The 16,335-nt window shown below is 40.3% G+C and overlaps 1 non-coding gene across 1 annotated transcript; it reads right to left on the bottom strand.

Annotated features, from left to right (window-relative positions):
* Window positions 1–620: 620 nt before the first annotated feature.
* LOC112766358 (small nucleolar RNA R71) lies at window positions 621–728 on the bottom strand. Its single transcript, XR_003184279.1, has one exon. It is a non-coding gene; the product is annotated as a small nucleolar RNA R71 (small nucleolar RNA).
* Between the last annotated feature and the right edge of the window lie 15,607 nt (window positions 729–16,335).

Below are 16,335 nucleotides of genomic sequence, written 5' to 3'. Positions count from 1 at the left end.
TTTTCCTCTGACACCTCAAGGAATCTCTATACTATGACATAGAGGATTCCATATTTTCTTGTTCTCTTCTCTTTCATATGAGCAGGAGCAAAGACAAAAGCATTCTTGTTGAGGCTGACCCTGAACCTAAAAGGACCTTGAAGTGAAAGCTAAGAGAAGCTAAGGCACAACTCTCTGTAGAGGACCTAACAGAAATCTTCAAACAAGAAGAAGACATGGCAGCCAAAAATAACAACAATGCCAACAATGCAAGGAAGGTGCTGGGTGACTTTACTGCACCTACTCCCGACTTCTATGGGAGAAGCATCTCTATCCCTGCCATTGGAGCAAACAACTTTGAGCTTAAGCCTCAATTAGTTTCTCTAATGCAACAGAATCGCAAGTTCCATGGACTTCCATTGGAAGATCCTCATCAGTTTTTAGCTGAGTTTTTGCAAATCTGTGACAGTGTCAAGACTAATTGGGTTGACCCTGAGGTCTACAGACTTATGCTATTCCCTTTTGCTGTAAGAGACAGAGCTAGGATATGGTTGGACTCACAACCTAAAGAAAGGCTGAACTCTTGGGAAAAGCTAGTCAATGCCTTCTTGGCAAAATTTTTTCCACCTCAAAAATTGAGTAAGCTTAGAGTGGAAGTCCAAACCTTCAGACAGAAGGAAGGTGAATCCCTCTATGAAGCTTGGGAAAGATACAAACAATTGATCAGAAAATGTCCTTCTGACATGCTTTCTGAATGGAGCATCATAGGTATCTTCTATGATGGTCTGTCTAAATTGTCCAAGATGTCATTGGACAGCTCTGCTGGAGGATCTCTTCATATGAAGAAGATGCCTACAGAAGCTCAAGAACTCATTGAAATGGTTGCAAATAATCAATTCATATACACTTCTGAAAGGAATCCTGTGAACAATGGGACGAATCAGAAGAAAGGAGTTCTTGAGATTGATACTCTGAATGCCATATTGGTTCAGAACAAAATATTGACTCAGCAAGTCAATATGATCTCTCAAAGTCTGTCTGGAATGCAAGCTGCACCAGGCAGTACTAAGGATGCTTCATCTGAAGAAGAAGCTTATGATCCTGAGAACCCATTAATGAAAGAGGTGAATTACATAGGAGAACCCTATGGAAACATCTATAATCCTTCATGGAAAAATCATCCAAATTTCTCATGGAAGGATCAACAGAGACCTCAACAAGGTTTCAACAACAATAATGGTGGAAGAAACAGGTTTAGCGATGGCAAGCCTTTTCCATCATCTTCTCAGCAACAGACAGAGAATTCTAAGCAGAGCCACTCTGACTTAGCAACCATGGTCTCTGATCTAATCAAAACCACTCAAAGTTTCATGACTGAAACTAGGTCCTCCATTAGAAACTTGGAGGCACAAGTGGGTCAGTTGAGTAAGAAAGTTACTGAACTCCCTCGTAGTACTCTTCCAAGCAATACAGAAGAGAATCCAAAAGGAGAGTGTAAGGCCATCAACATGGCCGAATTTGGAGAAGAGGAAGAGGCAGTGATCGCCACTGAGGAAGAGTTCAATGGACGTCCGCTGGCCTCCAATGAGTTTCCTAATGAGGAACCATGGGAATCTGAGGCTCATAATGAGACCATAGAGATTCCATTGAATTTACTTCTGCCATTCATGAGCTCTGATGAGTATTCTTCCTCTGAAGAGGATGAAGATGTCACTGAAGAGCAAGTTGCCAAGTACCTTGGAGCAATCATGAAGCTAAATGACAAGTTATTTGGTAATGAGACTTGGGAGGATGAACCCCCTTTGCTCACCAAAGTACTGGATGACTTGTCTAGGCAGAAATTACCTCAAAAGAGACAGAACCCTGGGAAGTTCTCAATACCTTGTACCATAGGCACCATGACCTTTAAGAAGGCTCTGTGTGACTTAGGGTCAAGCATAAACCTCATGCCTCTCTTTGTAATGGAGAAGCTAGGGATCTTTGAGGTACAAGCTGCAAGAATCTCACTAGAGATGGCAGACAATTGAAGAAAACAAGCTTATGGACTTGTAGAGGATGTTCTGGTAAAGGTTGAAGACCATTACATCCCTGCTGATTTCATAGTCCTAGAGACTGGGAAGTGCATGGATGAATCCATCATCCTTGGCAGATCCTTCCTAGCTGCAGCAAAGGCTGTGATTGATGTTGACAGAAGAGAATTGATCATTCAAGTGAATGAAGAATCCTTTGTGTTTAAGTCTCAACGATATCCCTCTGTAACCATGGAGAGGAAGCATGAAGAGCTTCTCTCAAAACATAGTCAAACAGAGCCCCCACAGTCAAACTCTAAGTTTGGTGTTGGGAGGCCACAACCAACTTCTAAGTTTGGTATTGAACCCCCACATTCAAACTCTAAGTTTGGTGTTGGGAGGTTCCATGAGAACCCACTGTCAAGCTACTGACATTAAAGAAGCGCTTGTTGGGAGGCAACCCAATGTTATATTTATCTAATTTCCTTTGTTATTTTATATTTTCTGTAGGTTGATGATCATGGGAAGTCACAAAATCAATTGAAAAAGAAAAAACAGAATGAAAAAATAGAAAGAAAAATAGCACACCCTAGAGGAAAACCTTTCTGGCATTTAAACGCCTGTAAGGGCAGCAATTGGGCGTTTAACGCCCAGTCTGGCACCATTCCAGGCGTTTAACGCCAGAAAGGGGCACCAGACTGGCGTTTAACGCCAGAAATGGGCATCAAGCTAGCGTTAAACGCCAAAAATGGGCACCAGCCTGGCGTTTAACGCCAGGATTGGCAGAAAGAGCATTTTCGCTCGCCACTTGATGCAGGGATGAATTATCCTGGACACCTTAGGACATGTGGACCCCACAGAATCCCCACCTACCCCACCACTCTCTCTCTTCTTCATCCATTCACCAATCACCTCAACACCTCTTCCCCAAAAACCCCTCACCTATCAAATCCTACCATTCTCTTCACCACTCACATCCATCCTTCATAAAACCCCACCTACCTCACCATTCAAAATTCAAACCACTTTCCCTTCCAAACCCACCCATAATGGCTGAACCATACACCCCCTCTCCACTCCTATATAAACCCATCCTCACTCATTTATTTTCACACAACCTACACACCACTTCTCCCCCTTGGCCGAATATCAAAGCCACCTCCATCTCCTCTATTTCTTCTTCTACCCTTTTCTTTCTTCTTTTGCTCGAGGACGAGTGATGATTATATTTTTGACGGTTTAGAATTTTCCAAATGAAATCTCGTCGAAGTATAGTCTCTAAACCAACAATAATCCTCTCATACAAAAATTTGTTTGTCACAAGTACAAACCTTTAAAATCTATAAACCGAAGTATTTAAACCTCGGGTTGTCTCTCAAAGGACTTGCAGGGTAGTGTTCTTGTTATTGGTTATGGTCTTGTTTATTTTGGGGTTTTGGACGAGGAATGTGAATAGTAAATGGTAGGAAAACTTTATTCACAAAATGGTCTTGGCAAGGTTTGGTTGTCAAGGGTCTTCATCATTATCACTAGCCACAAGTATGGTCGTTGCAAGGATTAATCCCACTTAGTCATCCTTAAATCAATTAACAAAGGAAAGTCAAGTGAGTTATATCAATCCTAGTCCATAAGTCCTAGCTTTCCACTAATTAGATTAATGAAAGCTAGAGTTAATGGCTATCAACTATCAATCAATTGGACACTAGTGACTCAAGAGATCCTAAGTTACCTTCTCAAGCCAAGAACATAAAATTCTAGTCTAACATTCTTCCAAGCATTTAATCAAATACTTGGAAGGCACAAAAGAAACGTATAGTCAATCACAACAAGAATGAATTCTAACTATAATTAAATGTAAAGAATTAACAACAACAATCAAGGAAATCACAATTATCATGAATTACCTCAAATTGCATTATTGAAAGAAAATAAAGAGAACAAGAGTATCTTAATTACAAAACCTAGAAACAAAATAAGAGAAATTACAACAAGAGAATAGGGATAGAGAGAAGAACCAAAGTGTAGCAATCACCAATTAGGGGTAGAAGTAGAAGGAGACTTGAATTAAACCTAGAACTATAAGATCCTAATCTAACCCTAATTCCTAATCCTAATTCTAGAGAGAAGTGAGAGCTTCTCTCTCTAAAAACTAGTTCTAACAACTTCTAAAACTAAACTATGACTAATGATCAAAGGGTATGTTGATTCCTCTTCAATCCTTGGCTTAAATAGCATCAGAAATGAGTTAGATTGGGCCCACAAGGCTTCTAAAATCGCTGGCCACGTGTTGCATTAAGTGGGTCATGTGCCACCATCGGCGCATCTGCGTACCGTGCGTGTGCGCGCCTCTATGCGCGATGCAACTATGGAAAATTTTATATCGTTTCGAAGCCCGGGATGTTAGCTTTCAAACCCAACTAGAACCGCATCATTTGGACCTTTGTAGCTCAAGTTATGGTCATTTAAGTGTGAAGAGGTCGGCTTGACAGCTTTCCGGTTCTTTCATTTCTTCATGAGTTCTCCAAGTTTACATGCTTTTTTTCTTCATTCCCTTGATCCAATCTTTGCCTCCTAAATCTGAAATCACTTAACAAACATATCAAGGCATCTAATAGAATCAAGGTGAATTAAATTTAGCTATTTTGAGTCCTAAAAAGCACATTTTCACTCTTAAGCACAATTAAGGGAGAATATCAAAAACCATGCTATTTCATTGAATAAATGTGGGTAAAAGGTGATAAAATTCCTAAAAATTAATACAGGATAAACCCTACAAATGGGGTTTATCAACGAGCAAACCTTCTAAGTTTGGTGTGGTAAAAGCATTGCTTTTTGTTTTTCCATAACCATTTATGGCACCTAAGGCCGGAGAAACCTCTAGAAAGAGGAAAGGGAAGGCAAAAGACTTCACCTCTGAGTCATGAGAGATGGAGAGATTCATCTCAAGGGTGCATCAAGACCACTTCTATGAAGTTGTGGCCATGAAGAAGGTGATCCCCGAGGTCCCTTTCAAACTCAAAAAGAGTGAATATCCAGAGATCCAACATGAGATCCGAAGAAGAGGTTGGAAAGTTCTTACCAACCCCATTCAACAAGTCAGAATCTTAATGGTTTAAGAGTTCTATGCCAATGCATGGATCACCATGAACCATGATCAAAGTGTGAACCCGAACCCAAAGAATTGGCTTACAATGGTTCGGGGAAAATGCTTATATTTTAGTCCGGAAAATGTAAGGTTGGCATTCAACTTGCCCATGATGCAAGGGGATGAACACCCTTACACTAGAAGGGTCAACTTTGATCAAAGGTTGGACCAAGTCCTCATAGACATTTGTGAAGAGGGTGCTCAATGGAAGAGAGATTCAAGAGGGAAGCCGGTTCAACTGAGAGGGCATGACCTCAAACCCGTGGCTAGGGGATGGTTGGAGTTTATCCAACACTCAATCATTCCCACTAGCAACCGGTCCGAAGTTACTATAGACTGGGCCATCATGATTCATAGCATCATGATTGGAGAGGAAGTAGAAGTTCATGAGGTTATAGCCCAAGAACTTTATAAGGTGGCGGACAAGTCCTCTACCTTGGCAAGGTTAGCATTTCCTCATCTCATTTGTCACATCTGTTATTCAGTTGGAATTGACATAGAGGGAGACATCCTCATTGATGAGGACAAGCCCATTACTAAGAAAAGGATGGAGCAAACAAGAGATCCCACTCATCATGAAATCCCTGAGATGCCTCAAGGGATGCACTTTCCTCCACAAAACTATTGGGAGCAAATCAACACCTCCCTAGGAGAATTGAGTTCCAACATGGGACAACTAAGGGTGGAGCACCAAGAACATTCCATCATCCTCCATGAAATTAGAGAAGATCAAAGAATCATGAGAGAGGAGCAACAAGGGCAAGGAAGAGACATTGAGGAGCTCAAGCATTCCATAAGATCTTCAAGAGGAAAAACAAGCCGCCATCACTAAGGTGGACCCGTTCTTTAATCTCCTTGTTCTTTATTTTTCTGTTTTTTGAATTTTCATGCTTATGTTTATGTCTTATGATCATTAGTGTCTTAGTGTCCATGCCTTAAAGTTATGAATGTCCTATGAATCCATCACCTTTCTTGAATGAAAAAATGTTCTTAATTGAAAAAGAGAGGAATTGCATGAATTCTGAATTTTATAACAGACTAATTATTTTGATGTGGTGGCAATACTTTTGGTTTCTGAATGTATGCTTGAACAGTGCATATGTCTTTTGAATTTGTTGTTCATGAATGTTGGCTCTTGAAAGAATGATGAAAAAAGGAGACATGTTACTGAGGATCTGAAAAATCATAAAAATGATTCTTGAAGCAAGAAAAAGCAGTGAATATTCAAAAAAAAAAGAAAAAAGAAAGGAAAAAAATAAAGCCATGATCGAAGGCAAAAAGAGTGTGCTTAAGAACCCTGGACACCTCTAATTGGGGACTCTAGCAAAGCTGAGTCACAATCTGAAAAGGTTCACCCAGTTATGTGTCTGTGGCATGTATGTATCCGGTGGTAATACTGGAAGACAGAGTGCTTTGGGCCACGGCCAAGACTCATAAAGTAGCTGTGTTCAAGAATCATCATACTTAACTAGGAGAATCAATAACACTATCTGGATTCTGAGTTCTTATAGAAGCCAATCATTCTAAATTTCAAAGGATAAAGTAAGATGCCAAAATTGTTCAGAGGCAAAAAGCTAAAAGCCCCGCTCATCTAATTAATACTGATCTTCATAGATGTTTTTGGAATTCATTGCATATTCTCTTCTTTTTATCTTATTTGATTTTCAGTTGCTTGGGGATAAGCAACAATTTAAGTTTGGTGTTGTGATGAGCGGATAATTTATACGCTTTTTGGCATTGTTTTTAGTATGTGTTTAGTATGTTTTAGTTAGTTTTTATTATATTTTTACTATTTTTTAGTTAAAATTCATTTTTCTGGACTTTACTATGAGTTTGTGTGTTTTTCTATGATTTCAGGTATTTTCTGGCTGAAATTGAGGGACCTGAGCAAAAATCTGATTCAGAGGCTGAAAAGGACTGCAGATGCTGTTGGATTCTGACCTCCATGCACTCAAAGTGGATTTTCTGGAGCTACAGAAGCCCAATTGGGCGCTCTCAATTGCGTTGGAAAGTAGACATCCTGGGCTTTTCAGCAATGTATAATAGTTCATACTTTGCCTGCAATTTGATGGCCCAAACAGGCGTTTCATGTCATCTTAAGAATTCTGGCATTTAACGCCAGAACTGGCACAAGAATGGGAGTTAAACGCCCAAACTAGCACAAAAGCTGGCGTTTAACTCCAAGAAAAGTCTCTACACATGAAAGCTTCAATGCTCAGCCCAAGCACACACCAAGTGGGCCCGGAAGTGGATTTTTATGTCATTTACTCATCTTTGTAAACCCTAAGCTACTAGTTCTCTACAAATAGGACCTTTTGCTATTGTATTTTCATCTTTCAATCTTAGATCTTTTGATCATGTTTTTATAATTGAACCCTCTTTGGGAGGCTGGCCTCTCGGCCATGCCTAGACCTTGTTCTTATGTATTTTCAATGGTGGAGTATCTACATACCATAGATCAAGGTGTGGAGCTCTGCCGTACCTCGAGTATTAATGCAATTACTATTGTTCTTCTATTCAATTCAGCTTGTTCTTGTTCCAAGATATCACTTGTTCCTCAACTTGATGAATGTGATGATTCGTGACACTCATCATCATTCTCACCTATGAACGTGTGCCTGACAACCACCTCCGTTCTACCTTAGATTGAGTGGATATCTCTTGGATTCCTTAATCGGAATCTTCGTGGTATAAGCTAGAATTGATTGTTGCATTCAAGAGAATCCAGAAGGTCTAAACCTTGTCTGTGGTATTCTGAGTAGGATTCAAGGATTGAATGACTGTGACGAGCTTCAAACTCCTGAAGGCTGGGCATTAGTGACAGACGCAAAAGAATCACTGGATTCTATTTCAACCTGATTGAGAACTGACAGATGATTAGCCGTGTTGTGACAGAGCGCGTTGAACATTTTCACTGAGAGGACGGGACTGTAGCCACTGACAACGGTGATTCCCAACATTCAGCTTTCCATGGAAAGGAGTAAGAAGGATTGGATGAAGACAGTAAGAAAGCAGAGAGACGGAAGGGACAAAGCATCTCCATACGCTTATCTGAAATTCTCACCAATGAATTACATAAGTATCTCTATCTTTATTTTATGCTTTATTCATAAATCATCCATAACCATTTGAATCTGCCTGACTGAGATTTACAAGATGACCATAGCTTGCTTCATACCAACAATCTCCATGGGATCGACCCTTATTCGCGTAAGGTTTATTACTTGGACGTCCCAATGCACTTGCTGGTTAGTTGTGCGAAGTTGTGATAAAGAGTTGAGATTGCAATTGAGCGTACCATGTTGATGGCGCCATTGATGATCACAATTTTGTGCACCAATAAGTTTCAAATTTATCCTTGAATTTAGTTTAATTATATTGATGTGGTGACAATACTTTTTGTTTTCTGAATGAATGCTTGAACAATGCATATTTTTGATCTTGTTATTTATGAATGTTAAAATTGTTGGCTCTTGAAAGAATGTTGAACAAAGAGAAATGCTATTGATAATCTGAAAAATCATGAAATTGATTCTTGAAGCAAGAAAAAGCAGTGAAAAAGCAAAAGCTTGCGAAAAAAAAATTTTGGCGAAAAAAATAGAAAGAAAAAGAAAAAAAAAAGCAAGCAGAAAGCTAATTAGAATTAATAATCTAATTAGAATTAATATTCATTGATATTCTGAGCTTTATAGTATATTCTCTTCTTTTTATCCTATTTGATTTTCAGTTGCTTGGGGATAAGCAACAATTTAAGTTTGGTGTTGTGATGAGCGGATAATTTATACGCTTTTTGGCATTGTTTTTAGGTAATTTTTAGTAGGATCTAGCTACTTTTAGGGATGTTTTCATTAGTTTTTATGCTAAATTCATATTTCTGGACTTTACTATGAGTTTGTGTGTTTTTCTGTAATTTTTGGTATTTTCTGGCTGAAATTGAGGGACCAGAGCAAAACTCTGATAAGAAGGCTGACAAAGGACTGCTGATGCTGTTGGATTCTGACCTCCCTACACTCAAAATGGATTTTCTGGAGCTAGAGAACTCCAAATGGCGCGCTCTCAACAGCGTTGGAAAGTAGACATCCAGAGCTTTCCAGCAATATTTAATAGTCCATACTTTATTCGGAATTAGATGACGCAAACTGGCGCTCAACGCCAGTTCCATGCTGCATTCTAGAGTCAAACGCCAGAAACACGTCACGAACCAGAGTTGAATGCCAAAAACACGTTACAACTTGGTGTTCAACTCCAAAAGAAGCCTCTGCATGTGTAAAGCTCATGCTCAGCCCAAGCACACACCAAGTGGACCCCGGAAGTAGATTTCTGCATCAATTACTTACTTCTGTAAACCCTAGTAGCTAGTCTAGTATAAATAAGACATTTTATTATTGTATTAGATATCCTGGATTGTATTTTTGATCCTGTGATCACGTTTTGGGGGCTGGCCATTCGGCCATGCCTGGACCTTCATCACTTATGTATTTTCAACGGTGGAGTTTCTACGCACCATAGATTAAGGGTGTGGAGCTCTGCTGTACCTCAAGTTTTAATGCAATTACTACTATTTTCTATTCAATTCAGTTTATTCATGTTCTAAGATATTCGTTGCACTTTACCATGACGAATGTAATGATCTGTGACACTCATCATCATTCTCACCTATGAACGCGTGACTCACAACCACCTCTGTTCTACCTTAGACTGAGCACATATCTCTTAGATTCCTTAATCAGAATCTTCGTGGTATAAGCTAGAATTTGTGGCGGCATTCATACGAATCCGAAAAGTCTAAACCTTGTCTGTGGTATTCCGAGTAGGATTCAGGAATTGAATGACTGTGACGAGCTTCAAACTCGCGATTGTTGGGCGTGATGACAAACGCAAAAGAATCAATGGATTCTATTCCGACATGATCGAGAACCGACATATGATTAGCCATGCCGTGACAGAGCATTTGGACCTTTTTCACTGAGAGGATGGGATGTAGCCATTGACAACGGTGATGCCCTACATAAAAAGGATTAGATGAAGGCAGTAGGAAAGTAGAGATTCAAAAGGAGCATAGCATCTTCATACGCCTATCTGAAATTCCCACTAATGATTTACATAAGTATTTCTATCTTTATTTTCTATTTATTTATTATTATTATTCGGAAACTCTATAATCATTTATTATCCACCTAACTGAGATTTACAAGATGACCATAGCTTGCTTCATACCAACAATCTCCGTGGGATCGACCCTTACTCACGTAAGGTTTATTACTTGGACGACCCAGTGCACTTGCTGGTTAGTTGTGCGAAGTTGTGAAGTTATGTTTGGACCATGGTATCATGCACCAAGTTTTTGGTGCCATTACCAGGGAGAGAACGAACATGAATGCCATTATCAGAAATCACAATTTTGCCTACCACCCACTATAGACTATTATACATCATTGGAAAGCTCTAAATGTTAGCTTTCTAACACAACTGTAAGCGTATGATTTGAACCTTTGTAGCTCAAGTTATGCTCCTTTGAAGAGGACAAGGTCATGCTATCAGGGGTCACAGGCATTGGTAGGGCAAAGTTACCGTTGCCAACGCCCTTTGCTGGCATTGGTGGCCAAAGGTGGCGTTGTCAATGCTGGCTTTTGAAGCCCAAACTTAGTGTACATGATGAGCGGATAATTTGTATGCTTTTTGGCATTGTTTTTAGTATGTTTTTAGTATGATTTAGTTAGTTTTTAGTATATTTTTATTAGTTTTTAGTTAAAATTCACTTTTCTAGACTTTACTATGAGCTTGTGTATTTTTCTGTGATTTCAGGTATTTTCTGGCTGAAATTGAGGGTCCTGAGCAAAAATCTGATTCCGAGACCAAAAAGGACTGCAGATGCTGTTGGATTCTGACCTCCCTGCACTCGAGGCGGATTTTCTGGAGCTACAGAAGTCCAATTGGCGCGCTCTCAACGGCATTGGAAAGTAGACATCCTGGGCTTTCCAGCAATATATAATAGTCCATACTTTGCCCAAGATTTGATGGCCCAAACCGGCGCTCAAATTCACCTACAGAAATTCCAGCGTTAAACGCCGGAACTGGCATAAAATTTGGAGTTAAACGCCCAAACTGGCATGAGAACTGGCGTTTAACTCCAGAAAAGGTCTCTACACGAAATTCCTTCATTGCTCAGCCCAAGCACACACCAAGTGGGCCCGGAAGTGGATTTTTCTGTCATTTACTCATTTCTGTAAACCTTAGGACACTAGCTTACTATTTATAGGATCTTTTGACATTGTATCAGTACGCTATGCAACCTTTTGAAGACCTTATGACATTTTTACATGTTTTCTTCCACAGCATGAGTCTCTAAACCCCATGGTTGGGGGTGAGGAGCTCTGCTGTGTCTTGATGGATTAATGCAATTACTACTGTTTCTCATTCAATCATGCTTGCTTCCATTCTAAGATAATACTTGTTCTTAATCCGGATGAATGTGATGATCCGTGACAATCATCATCATTCTCAACTATGAACGTGTGACTGACAACCACCTCCGTTCTACCTTAGATTAAGTAGTTATCTCTTGGGTTCTTTAACCGGAATCTTCGTGGTATAAGCTAGACTGATGGCGGCATTCAAGAGAATCCGGAAGGTCTAAACCTTGTCTGTGGTATTCTGAGTAGGATTCAATGATTGAATGACTGTGACGTGCTTCAATCTCCTGAAGGCGGGGCGTTAGTGACAGACGCAAAAGAATCACTGGATTCTATTCCGGCCTGATTGAGAACCGACAGATGGAATGCCGTGCCGTGACAGGGCATTAGGAATCGTTCCAATGAGAGGATGGGAGGTAGCCATTGACAACGGTGAAACCCTACATACAGCTTGCCATGGAAGGAGACTTGCGTGTTTGAAGAAGAAGACAGTAGGAAAGCAGAGATTCAGAAGATGGAGCATCTCCAAACCTCAACCTATTCTCCATTACTGCAAAACAAGTAACCATTCCATGTTCTTTTGCTTTTCACAATCAATCCTGATAATTTCTGATATCCTGACTAAGATTTACAAGATAACCATAGCTTGCTTCAAGCCGACAATCTCTGTGGGATCGACCCTTGCTCACGCAAGGTATTACTTGGACGACCCAGTACACTTGCTGGTTAGTTGTGCGGGATTGCAAAAGTGTGATTGCAATTTCGTGCACCAAGTTTTTGGCGCCGTTGCCGGGGATTGTTGAGTTTGGACAACTGACGGCTTATCTTGTTGTTTAGATTAGGACTTTTTGTTTTGTTGGTTTAGAGTCTTTTTTTAGTTGAGTCTAGTTTCATATTCTAAGTTTGGTGTCATTTGCATGCCTTTGTTTTTCTTTTAATTTTTGACTTTTCTTTGCATGTTCTTAGTCCCTTTTTGATTCATAAAAATTCTAAGTTTGGTGTCCTCTTTGTGTTTCTCCTTAAAAATTTTCGAAAATTTTGTGTTTGATTTTCTAAAAGTTTTAAGTTTGGTGTCTTTTGTGTTTTTCTCTTTCCTTTTTTTCAAAATCAAATCTTTTTCATAAAAATTTTTCAATCATATCTTTCTAATTGCTGTTTTCAAAATCTTTTTAATTAACTAATTGATTCAGTTTTCAATTTACTTTGATTTTATTTTCTTTTTGATTTTTGAATTTTTACTTTAATTTTCCTTTGTTTTATTTTATTTTTTCGTTTATTCAAAAAAAAAAGAAAAAAAAAACAAAATTTATCTCTTTGCAATCATTATCATTTCCCTTTTGTCCATCATGGACTTAAGTGGGATCAATCAGTCCAAAAGGACTCTGGGGTCATATGCTAACCCCATTACAGCTGCATATGGGAGTAGCATCTGTACACCTCCCATCAAAGCAAGCAGCTTTGAACTAAATCCTCAACTCATTATCATAGTGCAGCAAAATTGCCAGTATTCCGGTCTTCCACAGGAAGAACCTACTGAGTTTCTGGCACAATTTTTACAAATTGCTGACACAGTACATGATAAAGAGGTGGATCAGGATGTCTACAGACTATTACTGTTTCCATTTGCTGTGAAAGATCAAGCTAAGAGGTGGTTGAATAACCAACCTACAGCAAGCATAAAGACATGGAAACAGTTGTCAGACAAATTCCTGAATCATTTTTACCCTCCAAAGAGGATGACACAGCTAAGGCTGGACATCCAAGGCTTTAAACAAGAGGATAATGAATCCCTTTACAATGCCTGGGAGAGGTATAGAGGTATGCTAAGGAAATGTCCCTCTGAAATGTTTTCAGAGTGGGTACAGTTAGACATTTTCTACTATGGGCTTACAGAAAAAGCTCAGATGTCTTTAGACCACTCAGCTGGTGGATCTATACACATGAGGAAGACAATTGAAGAAGCTCAAGAGCTTATAGACACTGTTGCTAGAAACCAATATTTGTACTCTAGCAATGAGTTCTCTCCAAAAGAGGAAGTCATGGCAGTGGTCACTGACTCTAGTCCTCAAGAACAGATAAATGAGCTTAATCAACAATTGCTCCTGATGACAGAACAGTTAGCAGACTTTAAAGAGATGCTCCATGAAACTAAAGTTGCTAACAAGAGCATAGAACTGCAGTTGAATCAAGCAAAACAGCAGTTATCTAAACAGATAACAGAGGAATGTCAAGCAGTTCAATTGAGGAGTGGGAAGACCCTGAGTAACACTGCTCAAAAGAGTAAAAAGCGAAACAAGGAACAATTGACAGAGGACAACCACACCACTGTTCAAAATCCCTCTGAGGACAGTAAGAGCCCAGAGAGGAATGCTATTGGCGTTCAAACGCCAGAAAGGGAAGGAAAGCTGGCGTTAAACGCCCATTCCTTGCCCAGTTCTGGCGTTCAAACGCCAGAAAAGGGAGAGAAGTTGGCGTTTAACGCCCAAATTTCACCCATTCCTGGCGTTCAAACGCCAAGGGAAGATCAGACACCTGAGAGTGCTGACAGTAATCCCTCTAACAAGGCTTCCTCAACCACTTCTGTAAGGAATAAACCTGCAGCATCTAAGGTTGAAGAATATAAAGCCAAGATGCCTTATCCTCAAAAACTCCGCCAAGCGGAGCAGGATAAACAATTTGCCCGCTTTGCAGACTATCTAAGGACTCTTGAAATAAAGATTCCGTTTGCAGAGGCACTTGAGCAAATACCTTCTTATGCTAAGTTCATGAAAGAAATCTTAAGTCATAAGAAGGATTGGAGAGAAACTGAAAAAGTGTTTCTCACTGAAGAATGCAGTGCAGTCATATTAAAGAGCTTACCAGAAAAGCTTCAAGATCCAGGAAGCTTTATGATACCATGCACATTAGAAGGTGCTTGCACTAAGACAGCCCTATGTGATCTTGGAGCAAGCATCAATCTAATACCTGCATCCACTATCAGAAAGCTTGGGTTGACTGGAGAAGTCAAACCAACCCGGATATGCCTCCAACTTGCTGATGGCTCTATTAAATACCCGTCAGGCATAATTGAGGACATGATTGTCAAGGTTGGGCCATTTGCCTTTCCAACTGACTTTGTGGTGCTGGAAATGGAGGAGCACAAGAGTGAAACTCTCATTCTAGGAAGACCCTTCCTAGCAACTGGACGAACTCTCATTGATGTACAAAAAGGGGAAGTAACCTTGAGGGTCAATGAGGATGAGTTCAAGTTGAATGCTGTAAAAGCCATGCAGCATCCAGACACACCAAATGACTGCATGGGCGCTGACATTATTGACTCTCTGGTAGAAGAGATCAATATGGCTGAGAGCCTAGAATCAGAGCTTGAGGACATCTTCAAGGATGCTCAGCCTGATCAAGAAGAGCTAGAGGAGGCAAAGGAATTTTCGAAAATTCCTCAAGAGGAGGATAAGCCTCCCAAGCCTGAACTCAAACCACTACCACCGTCCCTGAAATATGCATTTCTGGGAGAGGGTAATACTTTTCCAGTGATCATAAGCTCTGCTTTAAATCCACAGGAAGAGGAAGCACTGATTCAAGTGCTAAGGACACACAAGACAGCTCTTGGGTGGTCCATAAGTGATCTTAAGGGTATTAGCCCAGCTAGATGCATGCACAAGATCCTATTGGAGGATAATGCCAAACCAGTGGTTCAACCACAGAGGAGGCTAAATCCTGCCATGAAGGAGGTGGTGCAGAAAGAGGTCACTAAATTACTAGAGGCTGGGATTATTTATCCTATTTCTGATAGCCCCTGGGTGAGCCCTGTCCAAGTTGTTCCCAAAAAGGGAGGCATGACAGTGGTTCATAATGAAAAAAATGAACTGGTTCCTACAAGGACAGTCACAAGGTGGCGCATGTGTATTGACTACAGAAGGCTCAATACAGCCACCAGAAAGGATCACTTTCCTTTACCATTCATAGACCAAATGCTAGAAAGACTAGCTGGTCATGACTACTACTGCTTTTTGGATGGCTATTCAGGCTACAACCAAATTGCAGTAGACCCCCAGGACCAAGAGAAAACAGCATTCACCTGCCCTTCAGGCGTGTTTGCCTATAGGAGAATGCCTTTTGGTCTGTGCAATGCACCTGCAACCTTTCAGAGGTGCATGCTCTCTATCTTCTCAGATATGGTAGAGAAATTTCTGGAAGTCTTCATGGATGACTTTTCAGTATATGGAGACTCATTTAGCTCCTGTCTTAATCACCTAGCACTTGTCTTGAAAAGGTGCCAAGAGACTAACCTGGTTTTAAACTGGGAGAAATGTCACTTTATGGTGACTGAAGGAATTGTCCTTGGGCACACAATTTCAAGCAAGGGAATAGAGGTGGATAAGGCAAAGGTGGAGGTAATTGAAAAATTACCACCACCTGCCAATGTTAAGGCAATCAGAAGCTTTCTTGGGCATGCAGGATTCTACAGAAGGTTTATAAAGGACTTTTCGAAAATTGCAAAACCTCTGAGTAACCTGCTAGCTGCTGACACACCATTTGTGTTTGACACACAGTGTCTGCAGGCATTTGAGACCCTGAAGGCTAAGCTGGTCACAGCACCAGTCATCTCTGCACCAGACTGGACATTGCCATTTGAACTAATGTGTGATGCCAGTGACCATGCCATTGGTGCAGTGTTGGGACAGAGGCATAACAAGCTTCTGCACGTCATTTACTATGCCAGCCGTGTTCTAAATGACGCACAGAAGAACTACACAACAACAGAAAAAGAGTTACTTGCAGTGGTTTATGC

The sequence above is a fragment of the Arachis hypogaea genome, chromosome 2 (assembly GCF_003086295.3).
Source record: "Arachis hypogaea cultivar Tifrunner chromosome 2, arahy.Tifrunner.gnm2.J5K5, whole genome shotgun sequence".
NCBI lineage: Eukaryota > Viridiplantae > Streptophyta > Magnoliopsida > Fabales > Fabaceae > Arachis > Arachis hypogaea.
Note: the sequence above shows the minus strand (reverse complement) of the source record. Positions and strands in the feature narration are given on the sequence as shown.